Source organism: Polyergus mexicanus, unplaced genomic scaffold, assembly GCF_030449975.1.
Source record: "Polyergus mexicanus isolate NDT 795.1 unplaced genomic scaffold, iyPolMexi1.0 SCAF_20, whole genome shotgun sequence".
NCBI classification, from domain to species: domain Eukaryota; kingdom Metazoa; phylum Arthropoda; class Insecta; order Hymenoptera; family Formicidae; genus Polyergus; species Polyergus mexicanus.
The window spans coordinates 1857234-1879606 of NW_027223340.1; the positions used below are offsets into that span (position 1 = coordinate 1857234).

Here is a 22373-nt window from a genome sequence, read left to right on the forward strand (position 1 = left end):
TGCCGATTATTATATCGGTATTGCGGTCCTTCGAATTGCGATAAAACTAACGTGTTGATAAGTTTGATAGAAAGTCCACACGGTGTACATTTCGAGAATGTGTACGTATATTCGAAATCGCTTCAACAACCGAAATATCGATACTTGGAAAATTTCCTATTATCGATCGATGAAATTGGTTAGTTTACATTCTCTAATGATAGTGACGTTATTCCACCGAGCGAGGCGCTTCCGAATTCCATTTTTATCTTTGACGACGTGGCGTGCGATAAGCAAGATACGATAAGACAGTACTTTGCAATGGGTCGACACTCGAGCGTCGACTGTTTCTATCTTTGTCAAACGTATGCCAAGATATCCAAGCATCTTATACGGGACAATGCAAATTTACTGATTTTATTTAAAGAAGATGGTACAAACTTGAAACATGTATACAACGATCATGTAAATACTGACATGTCTTACGGCGAATTTCGCGCATTCTGTCAGAAATGCTGGCAACACAAGTATGGATTTGTAGTGATTGATAAAGACAGTTTACAGACTAATGGACGATATTGAAAAGGATTTAACGATTTTGCAATACCGTAAAGTGGTTAGTCGCTATCGATACATCGATCGAGCAACGTCTAAAAATTTTCGTCCGAGCGCAACATGACGACGACGATTGACAGTGACGATCGTGAGAAGATTGCGAGAGAGATTGTAAAAACGAGCGAATGAATCCGCAAAAAATATCGTTCTTTAAAAACCGGTCAAATGGAGGAAGACGTCGCATTGGAGAGGCACTTTAAACCAAATATCGAGCCTCTAAGAAAACTTGTCGAAAATACAATCAATGTGGAATCTAATGAAGCGAAAATCGAACCATCCAGTATTCTCGAAGACAAGCATCTGAAAAAAGAGTCTGGAACAAAGCAAACAAGGTCAAATATATCATTGAACGATTCGCTAATAACTTCTACTCCAAATCAATCAAAACGTAAGCGAATGAAACAATTATCGAATGTGGTTACTTCTACTCCGATAAAAAATGTACAATCGAGTCAAATATTGCACGAAAGATCGTCTCCATATGTGGAAGAAATGTTCGAAACCACGCCTGAAACGCTTGTGACATCGGTTCAACATCTGCTACAAACGTCCGAGGGTCAAAATATATTGCGCACACATCTGGGTCCATTAGGGCAAAAATATGTTGGAGCTATTTTGAGTCAAGATAAAAATAACAATATAGATTATGTTTACGGTGTTAAATTTTGCAACGAAGGAATGATGCTTGGTGATAAAATTTTTGATGTGGATAAAGATGACAATATAATTATTGGTAAAATAAGATACGTGGGATCACCAGATCTCTATGAGTTGATTTTCAAGAGAATACCCGACGGTGACGTATACCATGACAATGATAAAATTAAATACAAAAATATATTACTGGCGACAAATGCGCATAGACGTGGCAATGATATGCGTAATCCAGTGTTAAGTAACAAGGGATACAAATATAAAAATATAATAGCGCCTTTAATCTTTACTAAAAAAGCTGGAAGAGGTATAAACATACCGCAGGCTATGATGCTAAACGATAATAAGATCGATTACGTTCATTGGAATGATCCCAACGAGTTGGTAGATCGCTTGCGATTGCTGGAAGCTTCGCGTCAAGCCGGCAACAATGCTCACGACAATGAAATATTATCAATTATCGAGGAACTTTACGAAGCTGGCCTTATTATAAATTAATCTATACGTCGGCAAAACGAGTCAGTCTGTCATTATTGTTTGTGTCGAAATGTCGATTAATAAATTTGGATTATCGTTGGGAACACCCAACAACTCAATGGAATGGATTACTAAGAAGTTATGTGCATGAAAACGCTCTGTGTCACACAGCCTCCGGCTTTGACGCAAGGTCGCGCAAGATACGACGCGTTGCGCAACCGGAAGATGATACTGATGCAGCAAACAAACAGTACGTGGAAATATGTGTCAAGCTTTTGGAGGACAGACAGGAAGAACTTGAGAAAAAAATGTGCTCGAGACAAATGTGCAAACGCTGCAAATAATGATGGCTGAGATGCAGAAAATGCTTCGGTATGCAACTCACGCGCAGACTACATCTAATTCAGCGCAGGAGAAGAAAGATATATAAAGAATATATGTGGAAGAATTATTTCATTATTGCAAATTATGCCTCGATCAAATATGTCTCAAAAGACCTCTGAAAAACAGCTGCTCGTGGAAGAATTGCATGCTCCAGCGAGAAAAAATTTCCCACGTAGACGTGTTATAGTACGCGGATACGACGATCTGTGGCAGGCGGACGTGGTCGAAATGCGTCCATATGCACGATTCAACAAAGGCTACAACTACATACTCATAGTTATCGATATGTTGAGCAAGTATGCGTGGGCTGTACCGCTCAAGAGTAAGAGTGGAAACGAGACGGCTGATGCTATCGCAAAGATAATTCAAGACGATGGAAGAAGTCCGAAAAATTTTCAAACCGACAGAGGAAAAGAGTTTTACAACGCAAATGTACAGAAACTCGTGAAGAAACACAGCATTAATCAATATTCGACGTACTCTATCATGAAAGCCTCGGTCGTGGAACGATTCAACCGAACGTTAAAGAGCAATATGTGGAAAATGTTTACGTTTAATGGAAATTACAAGTGGATCGACGCATTGTCCCGGCTCGTTAGAAAGTACAATGAGCGAAAACATCGCACTATCGGTATGAGTCTTATCGATGTTACCCCTGCGATTGTCGATAAACTTTTAAATAAGGTATACAGCAATGTTAAGATTTCGGCACCAGCAAGATTCAAAGTAGGCGATCCGGTACGCGTGAGTAAATTCAAGACCATCTTTGAGAAAGGTTATACGCCAAATTGGTCGACCGAAGTGTTTAAGATCGTTAAAGTGCAGAAAACTAATCCCGTGACCTATGCACTCAAAGATTCGCGCGGAAATCCTGTCGCCGACGGATTTTACGAATATGAGTTACAACGCGTTGCCAATCCCGACATACATCTCGTGGAAAAGGTAATACGCAAAAAGGGCGACGAGGTTTATGTGAAATGGCTGGGATTTGAGCAACGCACAATTCTTGGATACATAAAAATAATATATTATAAATATGTTAACAATAATACATAATATTAAAGATATTTTACAAATATATAAACAAAATTAATATACATATAATTTTAATTTACAATAAATATACGTAATTTTTTATTTACAATAAATATACATGATTTTTATTTACAACGGTATTTTGTAATGTCCCCACGGTGGCGTGTCGGCGGTTTCAGGTACGATATACCGCTTGTCATCGTACGGACTTAGAGCAATTTTTGTCTCGCGAATAGTGTATACTTCGTGTAATTTAGATCTTATACAAGACTGCTGACGCGTCATTTCAATCTATTTGTTCAAACACCGCATTTAATCGTTGAACGTTATCGTTCTCGCGACGACGTTATTCTTGATGCCTTTTACCTTTTTCGTGTCTTTCTTACCATCTACTCGCAACGCGTACATTTTTGCCCTAAGCCCGACGAATTCGGTCATGATGGCGCCATTATTTTCATTCTTCATTAAACCCGGTATCTTTTTATTCGCGAGCGGTATACCGTACACATTGTCCACCGCATAATCGCTGGTATCGAATCTGTCGACGTTGCACTTTATATTCTTATATACATCACACTCGATGTGATATATGAGACTATCGGTGTCGGTGTACATGACTTTACATTTCTCTCGATACATAGGTATCATATAATCGTGGTGAAACTCGTACAAACATGTCTTGGATATGTCGAGTATACACATATCCACGTAGATTGGTTTATTAAATTTCATCTCGAGATTGCGCAATTCAACGGCGATCAAATTCTCCGTAAACACGCTTCTATGAAAATTTGGTTTTGCGATCATCGCCTCTGCACCATATTTTCCATCCCAATGTGTCACGAGCTTAATATTAACGTGATTGCGCACATTTTCCATCGTTTTGCCAAATACCGCATTATTCATTAATTTATATAAATTTTTTCCAAAATCATTTTTTGCGAGTGTTCAGAATTGTGTATTAAGTTCGATATAACTGCGAAGCCATGGAGATTGCGAAAACTGTAATATTCGATGTATTTTTGTAACGCGAAGTCCGTGTCGCGTGCACTGCTGCAGGTTGCGGTAATGTATTACGTAACATTTCTTATCGTATAAGGTTGCGAGCAGCTTATGCTGCCGCTTACCAGGTGGTTTGTCGCGTGTCGGGCAAAACGGTAGGTCAGTGTGCGCATCGTGAACACGTTGCGGATACTCGAGATCGACTTCAAGGATGTAGCCTATAGGCGAATCGAGTGCGATCGATGATGTATCAAAATCGGATACGTCGTCGACCCATCGAAAATCTGCATAGGGCAAGGGTTGACACATTGCCCATCCGTACAAATTATTCACATCAAAGTACGTGAGATACGTTGAAGGTTTCGATGGATCGTACGACTGCATATACTTATTATTAGCATGTGCGTATCTGTTGGAACATTGACTCAAACCACCGCGTATTCCGCGTTCGATAAATAAAGCCATGTCGATATCCGTAAGCATTTCGAATGTAATATTTGTATGCTTCAACATGGCGTCCTACGTATATCCGGGAAGAGTGTAGTAATACGCGGGGTCAAGCCCATAACTTTTAATACAACTCTCGCGGAAATTTTCAAAAATGTCTGCTAATAACAAGACATCAATTCGTCGCTATATTCGCCCAGCGTTCGAATGGAGAACCGCTCCCACACGTTCTCGGCGTGCGCGTAATCGCTCTCGGATATCGTGTCACCGGTCAAGGAACTGTAAAATGATTCGCGCGGCGGTAAACACGTATCTTGCAACCTGTCGACGCAGTCAATATATTCGTACGGAAAGACGCCCTTCCGTGTTAATAAATTGAAATTGTCATTCGATAAATTTTGAAATTCAGATTTTAAAATTTTGAGTTTGTCTTTATTCAAGAATGATGCCAATTTATCGAGTCTAGCTGTGAGAAATTTATACGAATCGATAAAACGCAATTTAATATGATGTTTTGATTTCTCTTCGGTAAGTTTAACATTTTTCGTAAATGATATATATTTTTCCGTTGTTATCGGAAGTAACTCGATTCCCCCTTCGAACGCTGTAGCTATTTCCTTGATAATGAAGTGCGCGTCGTAACCGGATAAATTATGAAAACTATTTGAATGCAAAAAGAATCTTTATAATTTAGATTAGAATTTGAATGCGCGGGACCTCTGTATCGCCCAGTCAGATGGCAATGATCGCGTATGCGTATATCGTCTTGTACAAATGGTTTCTCGCAGATGTGACATTGTGTCGTGCTATGAAAATTTTCCCATTCATCAGATGTTAAATTTACCATGGGGACATTAGCTGATAAAATACTTTTTACACGCAGTGCTAAATTTTTAAGTTCTTCGACGAACCGTGGTATGCAATCGATATCGCGACGAGAATGATACGCGAATAACGAATCATCGTACGAACAATGTACATAATATGCTAAGCTAAATACTTTGTGATGTTGGTAGTTTCTCTCTTCCTCCGTCTTCTCTAAAACGTACTCCAGATCGGCGTACACGACGAAAGGAAGCCGCTCCTTCCGATTATAATTGTTGAACGTGAGCCACTTGTCCTTATCGCTCGGTAATCGGATAGCGCACTCATTCATCTCTCGACAGTCCACCGTATGTGATTGTAACTTGTCGTTCGAGCCAAAGTAGTGCAAACATCTGTAAAAGAAATAATTTTTAATTTTTGTTCAAAGATTTCTGTAATATAATTTATTAAATATATACGTACCGATTGCAGATATATTTCTTGTGTTCTTTTTTGCTCAATTGCGAGCTCACGAGGCGGGATAGATTCTTGATCCACGCGAAATGTCCAACGTTGTTGTCTTCCACGTACAATGTTTGTCTTTTTTCAGCTCACTCAGACGTATCGGGACAATGTTCTTTTCCTCGATACTATATACATTGATTGAGATATCGTTGAGAAGCTCGAATTTTTTAATTTGGTTCACAGTCACTGGAAACTCAATGTCCTGTAGATTCAGAACTGACGTGTAATGCGGGTACGAAGATTCCCGATAAACATGATCTTCAGCTGGATATAGAGCGGCGACCACAGACCACGCGAAACACGCATTGTCATTAGATTACACGTTGATTATCGCTTTCTTCATCGTTATTTCTCGCGGTAATTTAATGTGGCATCCCGCGCGCAATGGATTATATTTATTTATATTTTCATTTAAATCAAGTATTCGCGATAATGCCCACCCGTTATCGCGTTCCTGAAATTCTTCGAGCGATGCTAGAGTGGGCTCGACAACGCGCCATTCGCGTAAATCGGATGTGCCAAAGAGTTCATAGTTTCTCGTATTGATACTTTTATTTGCGCGTTTATCACCCGTCACAAATTCACCATTGAACACTGTATTAATTTTCACATTAAAGTGTTTTTTCAGCACGGTTTGCACGTGTTCGAGCACAATGTCTTTAGCATCCTCGAAAAATTGACGAGGCTCGATGTGATTATGATTTATAACCGCACCAGTCAATATGCGGCTCTCAAACGCCGTATCGATCTCTCGCCAAATCAACCCGTGTTGCCGCGTGCTGCATCCTGCACCCGCGTGTACAAAACGCGTGCGTAACGAGTTCTTCAATCCCTCGAGTCGTGCAATTTGGGCAATCAGCGATTGTCGAATCCCAATCGATAATCGTGGACGTTTGATTCGACTTTGCCCTTCCAATGATTCGATATATTCGTCGCATCGTTGCTCCCACGCAACGTATTCCTCTATCGAATTCACCCTTGCAGATTGCTCATGCAGATTTCGTTCGGCATTGTTTTCCGCCATATTTCCAAATTTATACCAAAAATTTTTGCTAACAAGATGTGCTTATTAACAGCTCTTGTCTCGGAACTCTTTTCGAAAATACTGACAGGGTGTGCCTCTTTACCATGATTTTATATTCTATCTTGATGTCTCTTTCCATCATGTGTATCTATCTGAATCTTTATTTCGCGATTTGTCACGTACATTTTGACTAATGTCGATTATTGCATTTTTGTCGTCTAGAGATGATGTCAAATCCCAGGTGTATCGCAAAAGTTTCAAATTACATGCAGCTGTCCAATGTTGGTGCAATTTAATCATGAGGATTATCATTATATTTTAGGATTTTGTCATGTTTTGACACACGCGTTTGAAATCTGATATCTATGGTGTCATCGCGAAGCAGCCGCACATCGGCGCTTACAAATTTTATATTACGTTGCATTTTTGTGCATTCGGCTAAATCTCACACCCTGTGATGATGTCATCGCGAAGCAGCCGTATATCGGCGCTTGAATGGAAAAATTGAAAAAAAATATCGCCTCATCAATAATCCCCATCACATTGCAATTTTGCAACGCTAATACATATTTTAAATATGTTCAATACGTTCAGTATTGCATCGACCACTTGTGTGAAAGGTTCATATAAAAATGTATCCCACTGAAGGAAGCCGCATGAATTATTACGTTCCGATTCAAGATGATGATGAAACTTCACCGTGTAAGAAGAAGAAATGTAACAAGTAAGTTTTAATTAACTTGAAGAATTTTTATACTTTTTAAATATTTTTATACTTTTTAAATATTTATATAAATAATATTGTTTTTACTCCCTAGCATTTCATCCGAGCCTCGTCACGCGGTTCGTATACTCGGAAGACGATACGCCTTAACACCGACGTTGAACAAATATTTGGACATTGGAATTGACGTTGGAGCTGTATCTTGCGAGGAATTGGTTCTAGGCGATAATCGAGGCAATCAAATAATATTGCTTTTTGAAACGTGGAAATTGCTCATGCAGAAACGTGCGGACATTGAACGGCTTCTACAATCGACTGAAATCCCATTGCGGATGCGAGATTTGACATTCGAAGTGGTTAAAATATCTGATTCGAATATTATAAAAATAGGATTATCCAATAATTCTTTATATATGAAACCGCCAACTCTATTCTATTTATTTGATTTTGAAAAATGTATAGATCATATGTATTACTGGTTATGCGAAAATACGCATATTGTAAATGAAAAATTCAAACAATTTGTAACTGTTTTACAACAGAATAATATCGCTAATATATGCGACGCTGCAAAAACTATACATGAAAGTGATATGTTTAACAGCGAATCGCTCATAGATTGCGAGTTATTGACATGTGCTGTAAATGATATTCTTCACGAGGCTTGTAATAAATAAGTTATTTTACTAATTATCTGTGAATTTAACTATTTATCACATCCTGTATGAATAAAACTGTGTAATAGATATGCACAGTCTGCAAAATTTAACTTGCGGACGCTATCTCTCTCTCTCTCTCTCTCTCTCGTACCGCCTCGCGCTATCCCTCTCTTACACATTGCGGATGCCTCGCGCTATCCCTCTCTTACACATTGCGGGCGCCTCGCGCTATCTCTGTCACACCTACTCGCGGCATCGTATCCTCGCGTTCCCTCTTCCCCGCGGCCCCGCGCCAACCGTTCCGTCGCGGTCCCCCTCCCCCTCATCGCGGACCCCGCGTCAACCGTTCCGCCGCGGTCACCCCCGCGTGACGTCATTCCCACCCCCGTGACGTCATACTCCCCCTGACGTCATACCTCCACTCCGTGACGTCATTCCCACCCCCGTGACGTCATACCCCCGTGGCGTCATACCCCCCCCGTGACGTCATACCCCTCCGTGGCGTCATACCCCCGCTCCCCCGTGACGTCATACCCCCCCCCCCCGTGACGTCATACCCCCCGCGCCGGTTTCACCTCGCCCCCCACCCCCCCTCAGAGGACTATGGCTTAGAACCGGCCCAGTATCACTACTGGCATTGTCGCGTATACTCGATTTAATTGTAAATATAAATAAATATAATCCTTTGCGCGCGGGATGTCACATAAAATTACCACGGGCGATAATAATGAAGAGAGCGGTGATCAACGTGCAATCTAATGACAATGCGTGTTTTGCGTGGTCCGTGATCGCCGCTCTACATCCAGTTGAAAGAAACGCGGAACGGGAATCTTCATATCCTCATTATATGGCAGTGCTGAATCTCCAGGACATTGAGTTTCCAGTGACTGTGAATCAAATTAAAAAATTCGAACTTATGAACGATATCTCAATCAATGTATATAGCAGTGCTGGGATTTACTTGCACATTTTGGCCCGATTTCGTGACTCACGCCTTTTGCCCCGCACTCACCGCTCGTGCGTTAGCAACAAATCGCCAGACAAATCGCGTAACTAATGCGACGCTTTGTCTCAGGAGCGTCCGTATATAAGAATGCCCAAATATAATAATAAGACTTTATAATAAATACTTTATTAATAAATACTTTTCTATAATTAAAAGTTTTTCTTCAATATTTTATATCAATGAATTATAAAATATTGAAGAAGAACTTTTAATTCTAAGAATTTTCGCGCTGTATTTAAAAAAGTATTGTCTTATTATTATATTTGGGCATTCTTACATATAAACGCTCCTGAGACGAAGCGTCGCGGTCCTTAGTTACGCATATCTAGCGACTCGTTGCTAACGCACGAGCGGTGAGTGGGGGGCAATTGGCGTGAGCCACGGAATCGGGCCGAAATGTGCAAGTAAATCTCAGCACTGATATATAGTATCGAGGAAAAGAACATTGTCCCGATACGTCTGAGCGAGTTAAAGAGAGACAAACACGTCAACTTGTACATTGAAGACAACAACATAGGACACTTCGCGTGGATCAAGAATCTATCCAGACTCGTGAGCTCGCAATTGAGTAAAAAAGAGCACAAGAAATATATCTGCGATCGGTACGTATATATTTAATAAAATATTGTAGAAAAAATTGAACAAAAAAATAAAAAATAATTTCTTTTTACAAATGTTGGACCACTTTGTCTCAAACTACAAGTTACAGTCACATACGGTGGACTGTCGAGAGATGAACGAGTGCGCTACTCGATTACCGAGCGATAAGGACAAGTGGCTCATGTTCAACAACTATAATCGGAAAGAGTAGCTTCCTTTCGTCGTGTACGCCGACTCGGAATGCGTTTTGTAGAAGACTAAGGAAGAGAGAAATTACCAACATCATAAAGTATTTAGTATTGCTATTATGTACACTGCTCGAATGACGAATCGTTATCCGCGTATCATTCTCATCGCAGTACCGATTGCATGTCATGGTTCGTCGAAGAACTTAAAAATTTAGCATTGCGTGTAAAAAGTATTTTATCAACTAATGTTCCCATGGTAAATTTAACACCCGATGAATGGGAAAAATTTCACAACGCGACACAATGCCACATTTGCGAGAAACAATTCCTACAAGACGATACACGCGTACAAGATCATCGCCATCTGACAGGGCATTACAGAGGTCCCACGTCTTCAAACTGCAACTTTAATTATAAAGAATCTTTTTGCATTCCCATAGTTTTTCATAATTTATCCGGTTACAACGCGCATTTTATTATCAAGGAAATAGCTACAGCGTTCGAAGGGAGAATCGAGTTTTTTCCGATAACAAAGGAAAAATATATATCATTTACGAAAAACGTTAAAATTGTCGAAGAGAAATCGAAAAATCATATTAAATTGCGTTTTATCGATTTGTATAAATTTCTTACAACTAGTCTCAAGAAATTGGCATCATTCTTGAATAAAGAGAAACTCACAATTTTAAAATCTGATTTTCAAAATTTACCGAATGACAATTTTAATTTATTAACACGGAAGGGCGTCTTTCCGTACGAATATATTGACTGCGTCAACAGGTTGAAAGATACATGTTTACTACCGCGCGAATTATTTTACAGTTCCTTGACCAGTGACACAATATCCGAGAACGATTACGCACACGCCGAGAACGTCTAAAAGCAGTTCTTGAACGCTGGGCAAATATAGCGACTTGGATCTTAAAATTGATGTGCTGTTATTAGCAGACATTTTTGAAAATTTCCGCAAAAGTTGTATTAAAAGTTATGGGTTCGACCCCGCATGTTACTATATTCTTCCCGGATACACGTGGGACGCCATGTTGATGCATACAAATATTACCTTCGTATTGCTTACAGATATCGGCATGGTTTTATTTATCGAACGTGGAATACGCGATAGTTTGAGTCAATGTTCCAAACAGATACGCACATGCTAATAACAAGTACATGCAGTCGTACGATCCATCGAAACTTTCATCGTATCTCATGTACTTTGATGTAAATAATTTGTACGGATGTAATGTGTCAACCTTTGCCCTATGCAGATTTTCGACGTATCCGGTTTTAATACGTCGATCACACTCGATTCGCCTATAGGCTATATCCTTGAAGTCGATCTCGAATATCTGCAACATGTTCACGATGCACACACTGACCTACCGTTTTGCCCGACACGCGACAAACCACCTGGTAAGCGGCAGGATAAGCTGCTCGCAACCTTATATGATAAGAAGCATTACGTGATACATTACCGCAACCTGCAACAATCCACGCGACACGAACTTCGCGTTATAAAAATACATCGAATATTACAGTTTTCGCAATCTCCATGGCTTCGCAGTTATATCGATCTCAATAGTACACAATTCCGAATACTCGCGAAAAATGATTTAAAAAAAAATTTATATAAATTAATGAATAATGCGGTATTTGGCAAAACGATGGAAAATGTGCGCAATCACATTAATATTAAGCTTATAACACATTGGGATGAAAGATATGGCGCAGAGGCGATGATCGCAAAACCAAATTTTCATAGTAAAAGCGTGTTTTCGGAGAATCTGATCACCGTTGAATTACGTAATCTCGAGGTTAAATCTAATAAACCAATCTACATGGGTATGTGTATACTTGACATATCCAAGACATGTTTGTACGAGTTTCACCACGATTATATGGTATCTATGTATCGAGATAAATGTAAAGTCATGTATACTGACACCGACAGTCTCATATATCACATCGAGTGTGAAGATGTATATGAGAATATAAAGCGCAACGTTGACAGATTCGATACCAGCGATTATGCGATGGACAATGTGTACAGTATATCTCTCGCGAATAAAAAAATACTAGGTTTAATGAAGGATGAAAATAATAACGCCATCATGACCGAATTTATCGGGCTTATGGCAAAAATGTACGCGTTGCGAGTAGATGGTAAGAAGGATACGAAAAAGGTAAAAGGCGTCAAAAGTAACGTCGTCGCGAAAACAATAACATTCGATGATTACACGCGGTGTTTGAACGAATAGATTGAAATGACGCGTCAGCAGTCTTGTATAAGATCTAAATTACATGAAGTATACTCTTCGCGTGACAAAAATTGCTCTAAGTCATGATAAGCGGTATATCGTACCCGAAACTACTGACACGCTACCGTGGGGACATTACAAAATACCGTTGTAAAGAAAAATCGTGTATATTTATTTTAAATAAAAATTATATGTATTTATAAATTAAAATTATTTGCATATTTATTGTAAATTATATATACAATATTTTATAATGTGTACAATTTTGTTTATACTTGTAAAATATCTTTAATATTATGTATTATTGTTAACATATATATAATATATTATTTTTATGTATCCAAGAATTGTGCGTTGCATCAAATCCCAGCCATTTCACATAAACCTTGTCACCCTTTTTGCGTATCACCTTTTTCACGAGATATACGTCAGGATTGACAACGTGTTGTAACTCGTATTCGTAAAATCCGCCGGCGACGGGATTTCCGCGCAAATCTTCGAGTACATAGGTCACGGGATTAGTTTTCTGCACTTTAACGATCTTAAACACTTTGGTCGACCAATTTGGCGTATAACCTTTCTCAAAGATGGTCTTGAATTTACTCACGCGTATCGGATCGCCTACTTTGAATCTTGCTGGTGCCGCAATCTTAACATTGTTGTATACCTTATTTAAAAGTTTATCGGCAATCGCAGGGGTAACATCGATAAGACTCATACCGATAGTGCGATGTTTTCGCTCATTGTACTCTCTAACGAGCCGGGACAACGCGTCGATCCACTTGTAATTTCCATTAAACGTAAACATTTTACACATATTGCTCTTTAACGTTCGGTTGAATCGTTCCACGACCGAGGCTTTCATGATAGAGTACGTCGAATAATGATTAATGCTGTGTTTCTTCACGAGTTTCTGTATATTTGCGTTGTAAAACTCTTTTCCTCTGTCGGTTTGAAAATTTTTCGGACTTCTTCCATCGTCTTGAATTATCTTTGCGATAGCATCAGCCGTCTCGTTTCCACTCTTACTCTTGAGCGGTACAGCCCACGCATACTTGCTCAACACATCGATAACTGTGAGTATGTAGTTGTAGCCTTTGTTGAATCGTGCATATGGACGCATTTCGACCACGTCCGCCTGCCACAGATCGTCGTATCCGCGTACTATGACACGTCTACGTGGGAAATTTTTTCTCGCTGGAGCATGCAATTCTTCCACGAGCAGCTGTTTTTCAGAGGTCTTTTGCGACATATTTGATCGAGGCATAATTTGCAATAATGAGATAATTCCTCCACATATATTCTTACATATCTTTCTTCTCCTGCGCTGAATTAGATGTAGTCTGCGCGTGAGTTGCATCCCGAACCATTTTCTGCATCTCGTCCATCATTATTTGTAGCGTCTGCATATTCGTCTCAAGCGTGATTATTTTTTTCTCAAGTTTTTCCAATCTATCTTCTAAAAGCTTGACACGTATTTCTACGTATTATTTGTTTGCGGTATCGGTATCATCTTCCGGTTGCGCTACGCGTCGTATCTTACGCGACCTTGCATCAAAGCCGGAGGCTGTCTGACACAGAGCGTTATCGCGCACGTAATTTTTTAGTAATCCATTCCATTGATAGTATGAGTTGTTCGGTGTTCCCAACTATAATCCAAATTTATTAATCGACATTTCGATACAAACGATATTGGCAGACTGACTCATTTCGTCGATATATAGTTTAATTTTTAATAATTCTAGCTTTGCAAAGTTCCTCGATAATTGATAATATTTCATTGTCGTGGACATTGTTGCCGGCTTGACGTGAAGCTTCCAGCAATCGCAAGCGATCTACCAACTCGTTGGGATCATTCCAATGAACGTAATCGATCTTATTATCGTTTAGCATCATAGCGTGCGGTATGTTTATACCTCTTCCAGCTTTTTTAGTAAAGATTAAAGGCGCTATTATATTTTTATACTTGTATCTCTTGTTACTTAATACTGAGTTACGCATATCATTGTCACGTCTATGCGCATTTGTCGCCAATAATATATTTTTGTATTTAATTTTATCATCCTTAATGTATACGTCACATATCGGGCACTCTCTTGAAAATCAACTCGTAGAGACCTGGTGTTCCCACGTATCTTATTCCATCGATAATTATATTGTCAACTTTATCCACATCAAAAATTTTATCACCAATCATCATTCCTTCGTTGCGAAATTTAACACCATATACATAATCCATATTGTTATCTTTATCTTGACTTAAAATAGCTCCCACATATTTTTGCCCTAGTGGGCCCAAGTATGCGCGCAATGTACTTTGACCCTTGGACGTTTGTAATAGATGTTGAATTAACGTCACAATCGTTTCAGGCGTGAAAATTTCTTCCACAGACAGAAACGGTCTTTCGTGCAATACTTGACTTGATTGTAAATCTTTTATCGGAGTAGAAGTAATCATATTCGATAATTGTTTCACTCGCTTACGTTTTGATTAATTTGGAGTAGAAGTTATTAGCAAATCGTTCAATGATAAATTTCACCTTGTTCGCTTAGTTCCATATTTTGACTCTCTTTTTAGATGCTGGTCCTCGAGCATACTCATTGGTTCGATTTTCGCTTCATTAGATTCGACATTGATTGTATTTTCGACAAGTTGTTTTAGAGGTTTGATAATTGGTTTAAAGTGCCTCTTCAATGCGACGTCTTTCTCCATTTGACCAGTTTTTAATGAACGATATTTTTTGCGGATTGATTCGCTCGTTTTTACAATCTCTCTCGCAATCTTCTCACAATTGTCACTATCAATCGTAGTCGTCATATTGCGCGCGGATGAAAAATTTTAGACGTTCGATCCATGTATCAATAGCGAGTAACCACTTTACGGTATTGCAAAATCGTTAAATCCTTTTCGATATTGTCCATTAGTCTGTAAACTGTCCTTATCAATCACTACAAATCCATACATATGGATACTGCCAACATTCCTGACAAAATGCGCGAAAATCATCGTAAGACATGTCAGTATTTACATGATCGTTGTATATATGCTTCAAGTTTGTACCATCTTGTTTAAATAAAATCAGTAAATTTGCATTGTCCCGTATGAGATGCTTGGGTATCTTGGCGTACGTTTGACAAAGATAAAAACACTCGACGCTCGAGTGCCGACCCATTGCAAAGTACTCTCTTATCGTATCTTGCTTATCGCACGCCACGTCTTCAAAAATAAAAATGGAATTCGGAAGCGCCTCGCTCGGTGGAATAACGTCACTATTATTAGAAAATGTACAATAACCAATTTCGTCAATCGGTAATAGCAAATTTTCCAAGTATCGATATTTCGGTTGTTGAAGCGATTTCGAGTATACGAGTGAGTCTCGATTGCGCACATTACTGATCGGACACGACAATATTTCCCAATCGGACACAATTCCGATCGGACACCGGCCCGATCGGACACAGACCCAATCGGACACAATTCCGATCGGACACAGTCCTCATGGCCAGGCCAGGTCCATCCTACAATCATTGTTTGGATGGAAAAATGTATGCGTGAACACAGTTGGTTCCGCCCCCCCCCCCCATGAGGGGGCTCTACTATCATAAAACTAGACACATAGGTTAGCATTGAACCTCGCTTCGCGTGGAAAATTGTAAACCTATGTGGAACCTTACTACGCATTAAAAAGTATTTGCGTGCAGACAGTATGTTCCGCCCCCCCCCCTGCTGGGGGGCTCTACTTCTGGAAGATATAACCTAATCAAAACCTATATATTTCTATTATACTGTGTCCGACCGGGCCTGTGTCCGATCGGGCCTGTATCCGATTGCAATCATATATGTCCAATCGAAATTGTGTCCGATTGGGTCTGTGTCCGATCAGGCCTGTGTCCGATTACAACCATATGTGTCCGATCGGAATTGTGTCCGATTGGATCTGTGTCCGATCGAGCTTGTGTCCGATCGAGTCTGTATCCGATCGGGAAATATTGTCGAGTCCGATCGGTAATGTGCGCAATCGGCACGATCCTGAGTATACATACACATTCTCGAAACGTACACCGTGTGGACTTTCTATCAAACTTATCAATATGTTCTTCTTACCGCAAGTGATATCCCGTATAGTAATCGGCAGCATGTTTCCATGCTTGCATATTTCTTTCTCGGACGTTACTCGTGTTTTATCGTCAAAATTTGTCACTTTGATTATCGTCGCTTGTCGCACGAACCGCATGTTTGCTCTCGCGAATCTCGAATCAGATTTTGAAAAATGAGTCATTGGGGTTCTATTTATAGAGGTGCACCGGATCGAAAATGCTCAGTCTCAAAAATGTTTCTTTTTCTATCGGTTGACAGCGATATTCTCAAGCTTACCACCGAGCAGTTACAGATTATCCCCAAGATTGTTTTACTGCGAGACTTTGGTAGCTACGTGAAACAATTGTGGGACAAGCTTCCCGAACATATAAAAGCTGACTCAGAGATTCGATATCGTCGATGCATGCGACATTATAATTTACCGTGGCAGCAAACACATATCGACAGTCCAACACCGTTAATAAAAGATTGTAGCAAATGCAGACAAAAATGATAAGAGGTAGCGGTTTGTTAAATTGTGCGATAAACGCACTTCCTATCGAATTACATATTTTAGGCTATCAGTTTTGCGGACTGGGAACTCATTTAGAAACACGATTGGCCAGAGGCGATTGGGGTATCAATCCATTGGATGCCGCGTGTCGCGAGCACGACATTAGCTTGTTCCCGAAGCAACAATCTCCGTCAACGAGACGTTGCGAATAATATACTCGCCACGAAAGCGCAAACACGTATTACCGCGAGAGATTCGATTGTTGGAAAAAGAGCGGCCGCTACATCTGTTTGGGCAACTATGAAAGCAAAGACAAAATTCGGTATGGGGACGAAAACCAAAAAATTATCGATGAAGAAAAGACTCTTATAAAACGAATACTTCCTACAGCGAAGCGCGGTATCTTACCAATTTTACCATTATTGGGAGTTCTCGATTCGTTGTCTGGCCGAGCAGCGGGAATCGCAAAGGCGGTGAACGATAGCAAGGTGGCGCAACGTCAGCTCGAAGAAATGCAACGTCATAATCGCGCTATGGAAGGTCACGGACTTTATCTCGCTCCATACAAGCGAGGGTTCTCAACAGCGGCTAAGAAAAAAAACGTCAAAATAACGATAAAAATGCCTGCCGGTGTAACAACCAATGTACAATTAGAACAACTTGCAAGACGTACGCGTATACCATTTTTTAGAGGCGTTTTCATGCGCAATAATTTACCGATAAACGGTGTGCGACGAAACGAGAGCACTATCGTTAATTTGGATGACATCGATGGTTCCGGTACTCATTGGGTTGCGTATGCAAAGAGGGGAGATCGTGTAGTGTATTTCGATAGTTTTGGAAATCTTCGACCGCCTAAGGAATTAGTGAGATATTTTGGACAGAATGTTTCAAATATAAAATACAATCACGCGGCCTAACAAAATTATAATCAAAGTATTTGTGGACAATTGTGTCTACGATTTCTTCAAACAGTCGATGATTGATATGAATTTAAAGCCTGACAATTCATCGTTGCGACTCAGTATTCGTTCGACAATTTTCCAGCATGTCACTTACACTTACTTTGACTGGCAAGTCAAGTAGCGTTCTTGCTGTAAGCTATTTCGCGGCTATAGATTTAAACGATGACAATTACGAGATTGGTTTGACGGATTTTGAAACTTATCAAACGATATCGAACGTGAATTCTTGGAATAATAAACTTTATTTTGATAACGATGACAAGAAAATTACGATTCCCGAGGGATCGTACGAATTATACGCTATAAACGAATACCTCCACAGTGCGATTTTACGACGTCGACGCGTAGTTGGTTCCAACGATATTGCTAATGACGAAAATATTGCGCGAGAGGAGAATGAAGATGATATCGAAGAACATGAAGAATATCCAATAACGTTTGGCGCTAATCATAATACGCTAAAGAGTGCAATCAAATGTGTCTACAGAATAAATTTTAGTAAACCAGACAACGTTGGATCGTTGTTGGGATTCTCGTCGAACCGTATATTACAGCTTCGGAAATGGCACGAATCGAATGTACCAATAAATATTATTAGCGTAAATATTATTCGTATAGAATGCAGCGTAACCACTGGCGCGTACACACGATACATGAATTTTTACCGAGCGTGCCGCCAGAACATAAGATATCGGAAATGCCAGCACAGATCATTTATCTACCGATCGTCGCACGGAGCATTACTGATTTAACGATACGCATTATTGATCAAGAAGGACATTTGCTCGATTTTCGAGGAGAGGAAATTACCGTAAGATTGCATATACGGCGGCGGTAAAAATTAAGTGTTTGACAAATGAAAGATACTTGAATATCAGTTTTCGCTTTTGGGATCTATACGAATTTCCTCTATTGCATAATACGACCAAGCATTCGTGGACCGTGAAAGCCGCATCTGGAGAAGCCGCGATACGTGATCTTTGCGCTGCAGACTGGCAGAAAAAATGGAATTTTAACTCGGAATTTTATCCCTACGATGATTTTAATTTAGATTTCGATAAAAATAGATTCGCCCTCTTGTTATTCGATATGTACTCTCGTTTTCGCAAATCTTATTACGGATGCGATAATGATGATGTGCTATTAAACATTTCAAAGTTTTTACATTGCGGTCCTCTCGCGGTTATCGATTGCTCGCGACAAAACGAGTCTGTCAAAATTCCACCGTGGACGTGAGATTAGAGTTTGAATGCAAGAAGGATATACCGACAAATATTACCGAATAGGTTGTAACCTATTGTTTCATCTTGCACGATCGCATAATCGAATATTGCCCATTGACGAACGTAGTTCGTAAAATTACCTAGATTAGCAAATATCCCCTCCAATGTCAAAAATATATAAAAATTGATATTTTGACGATCGCCAGCAGTCGTACATTATTCTTGCAATCGTACGGTAATATTATCAGCATGATCGCGCCAACGTTTGTGGATCTGCAGGGATTCATTATCGGGCGAAACTTTATCGTGAAGGAAGTAGCGATACTGAGAAATGGATTTGTTCTCTCTCATTACTTTTTTGCAAGTCCCGTACCATGGCGTGCGCTTACAAAATCTGAGAGATGTCAAGCTTCATGGCTAATCGGACATTACCATGGACTTCAATGGGAGGATGGAAACGTTCCATACAGCTTCGCTAGGCGTTTGATTACGAGAGTTGTGATGGGCGCGACGGAAGAGGAAGATGGAGCATCTCCTATCGTGTGCGTTAAAGGACGCGAAAAACGAGAATGGCTGGTCAATATTGTTATAGCCCGAACAAGCTATACACGAATTATTAAATATATTATTCTAAATACATATTATTTTATATGATTGCTCAACGTGTAACGCGAATACAGATCACGTTACGAGCGTTGACCGAACAAAGCGCTGACAACGCGAGCCACGCGCTAAGCCCGAGCGACCGTGCAATCATTTCATTGCGAAAACGCGGAAATCAGGGCAAGCGGAAGAAGGACATTGCGAAAATGCAACGTAGAAGTCCTACTTAAAAGCGAAATAAAAAGGAATAAAGAAATTGCGAAAGTGCAAGCAAAGAAGTCCTACTTAGAATTTCTTAGCTTGCATCCGGATATTGCCAAAATCAAGCGACACGACACACAGCCTTGTCGCTAAACGACCCCCTCCCGGGAAGCCAAGGGGAGTTAATAAAAAGGCCCACCGCTAACGAACGGCGGGCAGTCTTTACCATTAATATTACGCGGGCAGTCTTTACCATTAATATTACGCGGGCAATCTTTATTCCTTTACGCGAGCAATATCTCTAACAACCGCGAGTGTCAAAACGAGTATCAATAATTATTATAAAATTAAATAGCCACGCAGTCGGCAGAAATATATGCGAAGAAGCGAGAGGCGAGTCTCGAGACCGAAACTCGACTCTAGACACGCGCACGTTAAGATATCCGTTATCGTGATACGCGACGCGAGCGAAAGTGCGGGAACATTGTAATCAAGTCACAAATATAAAATAGATATTAATATATTTATTTAACTGAAAAGGTGTCATTTTAAACAAACAACAACAAGTGAAGTTCTCAGGCGGAGCCCGAATTCCCAAATTCCTTCCGGCAAACGATCCCAACTACCGTGCCTCTCCGGAGGCACAACAATATACTTGACGATGATTCGAGAAACGACGTTATTATTGAGACCTTGGATGCGGACTATGAAGATATCACTTCGTTAAATAAGCTAGATGTTACTAATACTATGCGCTGTGAAAAACCTCTAAAAAATTGCGCTTTACAAAATGTATTTAAAATATTCAACTGGTGGACGAATCATCATAAAGATTCGTCCAAACATTATTTAGAATAAACTATTGTTAAAATATATTTTATTCTCTTTTATTCTTTCCTTTTCCTCTTTCATATCTCAGTACGTGAGTATTAAATTTCTGTACGTGACGTTAGATAGCGGCGTCAGCTAGTTAATTAAAATATAGATGTTACATTTCAGTACATGGACATAGACTTTAAATATTTGAATGGTGTATAAATTATTGTTTTGTCGTTCAATAACCGTTCGATAGCTGTTCAAAGCCGTTCGATAGCCGTTTAATATTCGTTCAAAGCCGTTCGATAGTCGTTCAAAGCCGTTCAAAGCCGTTCAATAGCTGTTCGATAGCCGTTCAAAGCCGTTCGATAGTCGTTCAAAGCCGTTCGATAGTCGTTCAAAGCCGTTCGATAATCGTTCAATAGCCGTTAAAAGCCGTTCGATAGCCGTTCAAAGCCGTTCGATAGTTGTTCAAATCCGTTCAAAAGCCGTTCAATAATCGTTCAATATCCGTTCGATAGTCGTTCAATGGCCGTTCAATAGTCGTTCAAAGCCGTTCGATAGTCGTTCAAAGCCGTTCAATAGCTGTTCAAAAGCCGTACAATAGCTGCTCAAAAGCCGTTTAATAGCCGTTTGATAGCCGTTCGATAGTGGTTTACACATAATAATAATAATAATAATAATAATAATAATAATAATAATACATTCATATTTAAAAGACTTTAGATATTTGCTCGTGGAAACGTGTGCTACCTTTTGTCTTCTTATCATGTGCAGAAGGTAAGCGTCCTTTGTAACTGATGCATCCCCTACTCTAAAATGTTTAATCGAGACAATGTCTGCCCTGTCGTGGCTGTCATAACGTTTCGAGCAGTGAGTGACGAAAAGTGAATAAAAATGTTTCGTCTTAATCTGGTAAGTAGTGTTCAGTGTTTTGACATGTGTGTGCGACATTATGTGTGATATTTATTAATTAATAATATATTTCAGTTCGTGCAGATTGATGTCATCTACCGCCGATACATGCGGTGGAGGAGGGGAAATTTGCGCTTGGCGCACGCAAGCTTGTGGGGAGACACTCACGAAGCCCGCGAGTGTGCATGCGTGCATCCAACCCAATATGATGACATATTTCATTTACGGCCTCTTTTCGGCTTGGAGCCGTATGAAGAAGAGGAGAATTGGGAGCCGGAAGAAGAGGTATCGGATGAGGAAGAAAATTTGGAGGAAGAGGAGGAGGAGGATTGGGAGGAAGAGCTTACAGCTCCAGGAGGATAATTTAAGTATCTTCTTTTTAAAATTTATGTCGGATTTATAAAATTATTGAGTTGAGTAAAAAGTCATTGCATATTTTTTGTATGTTTTTCAAAGTCATTTATTTATATAAAGAACAAAGATCAATCAATGATATATTTTCCGTTTTGTTCGATGACCTTTTGTCATCTTTCGGTGAGCTTCATAATTCCCCGTTCGTAGAAGGATCTTTCATATTTCTCATCTCCTTCACTAAATCCTCCATTTCATTCCTCCAACATTTCCTGCATCTCCCCCTCCCCTCCTAACCTTCCTAACACCGGATCCTTTAGTACTCC

The 22373-nt window shown here is 39.8% G+C and overlaps 1 protein-coding gene across 1 annotated transcript in view; it reads left to right on the forward strand.

The window, feature by feature from the left end:
• Positions 1-22373, forward strand: part of LOC138941716 (uncharacterized) — a 209252-nt gene that overhangs the window by 70624 nt on the left and 116255 nt on the right. The window lies entirely within an intron of this gene.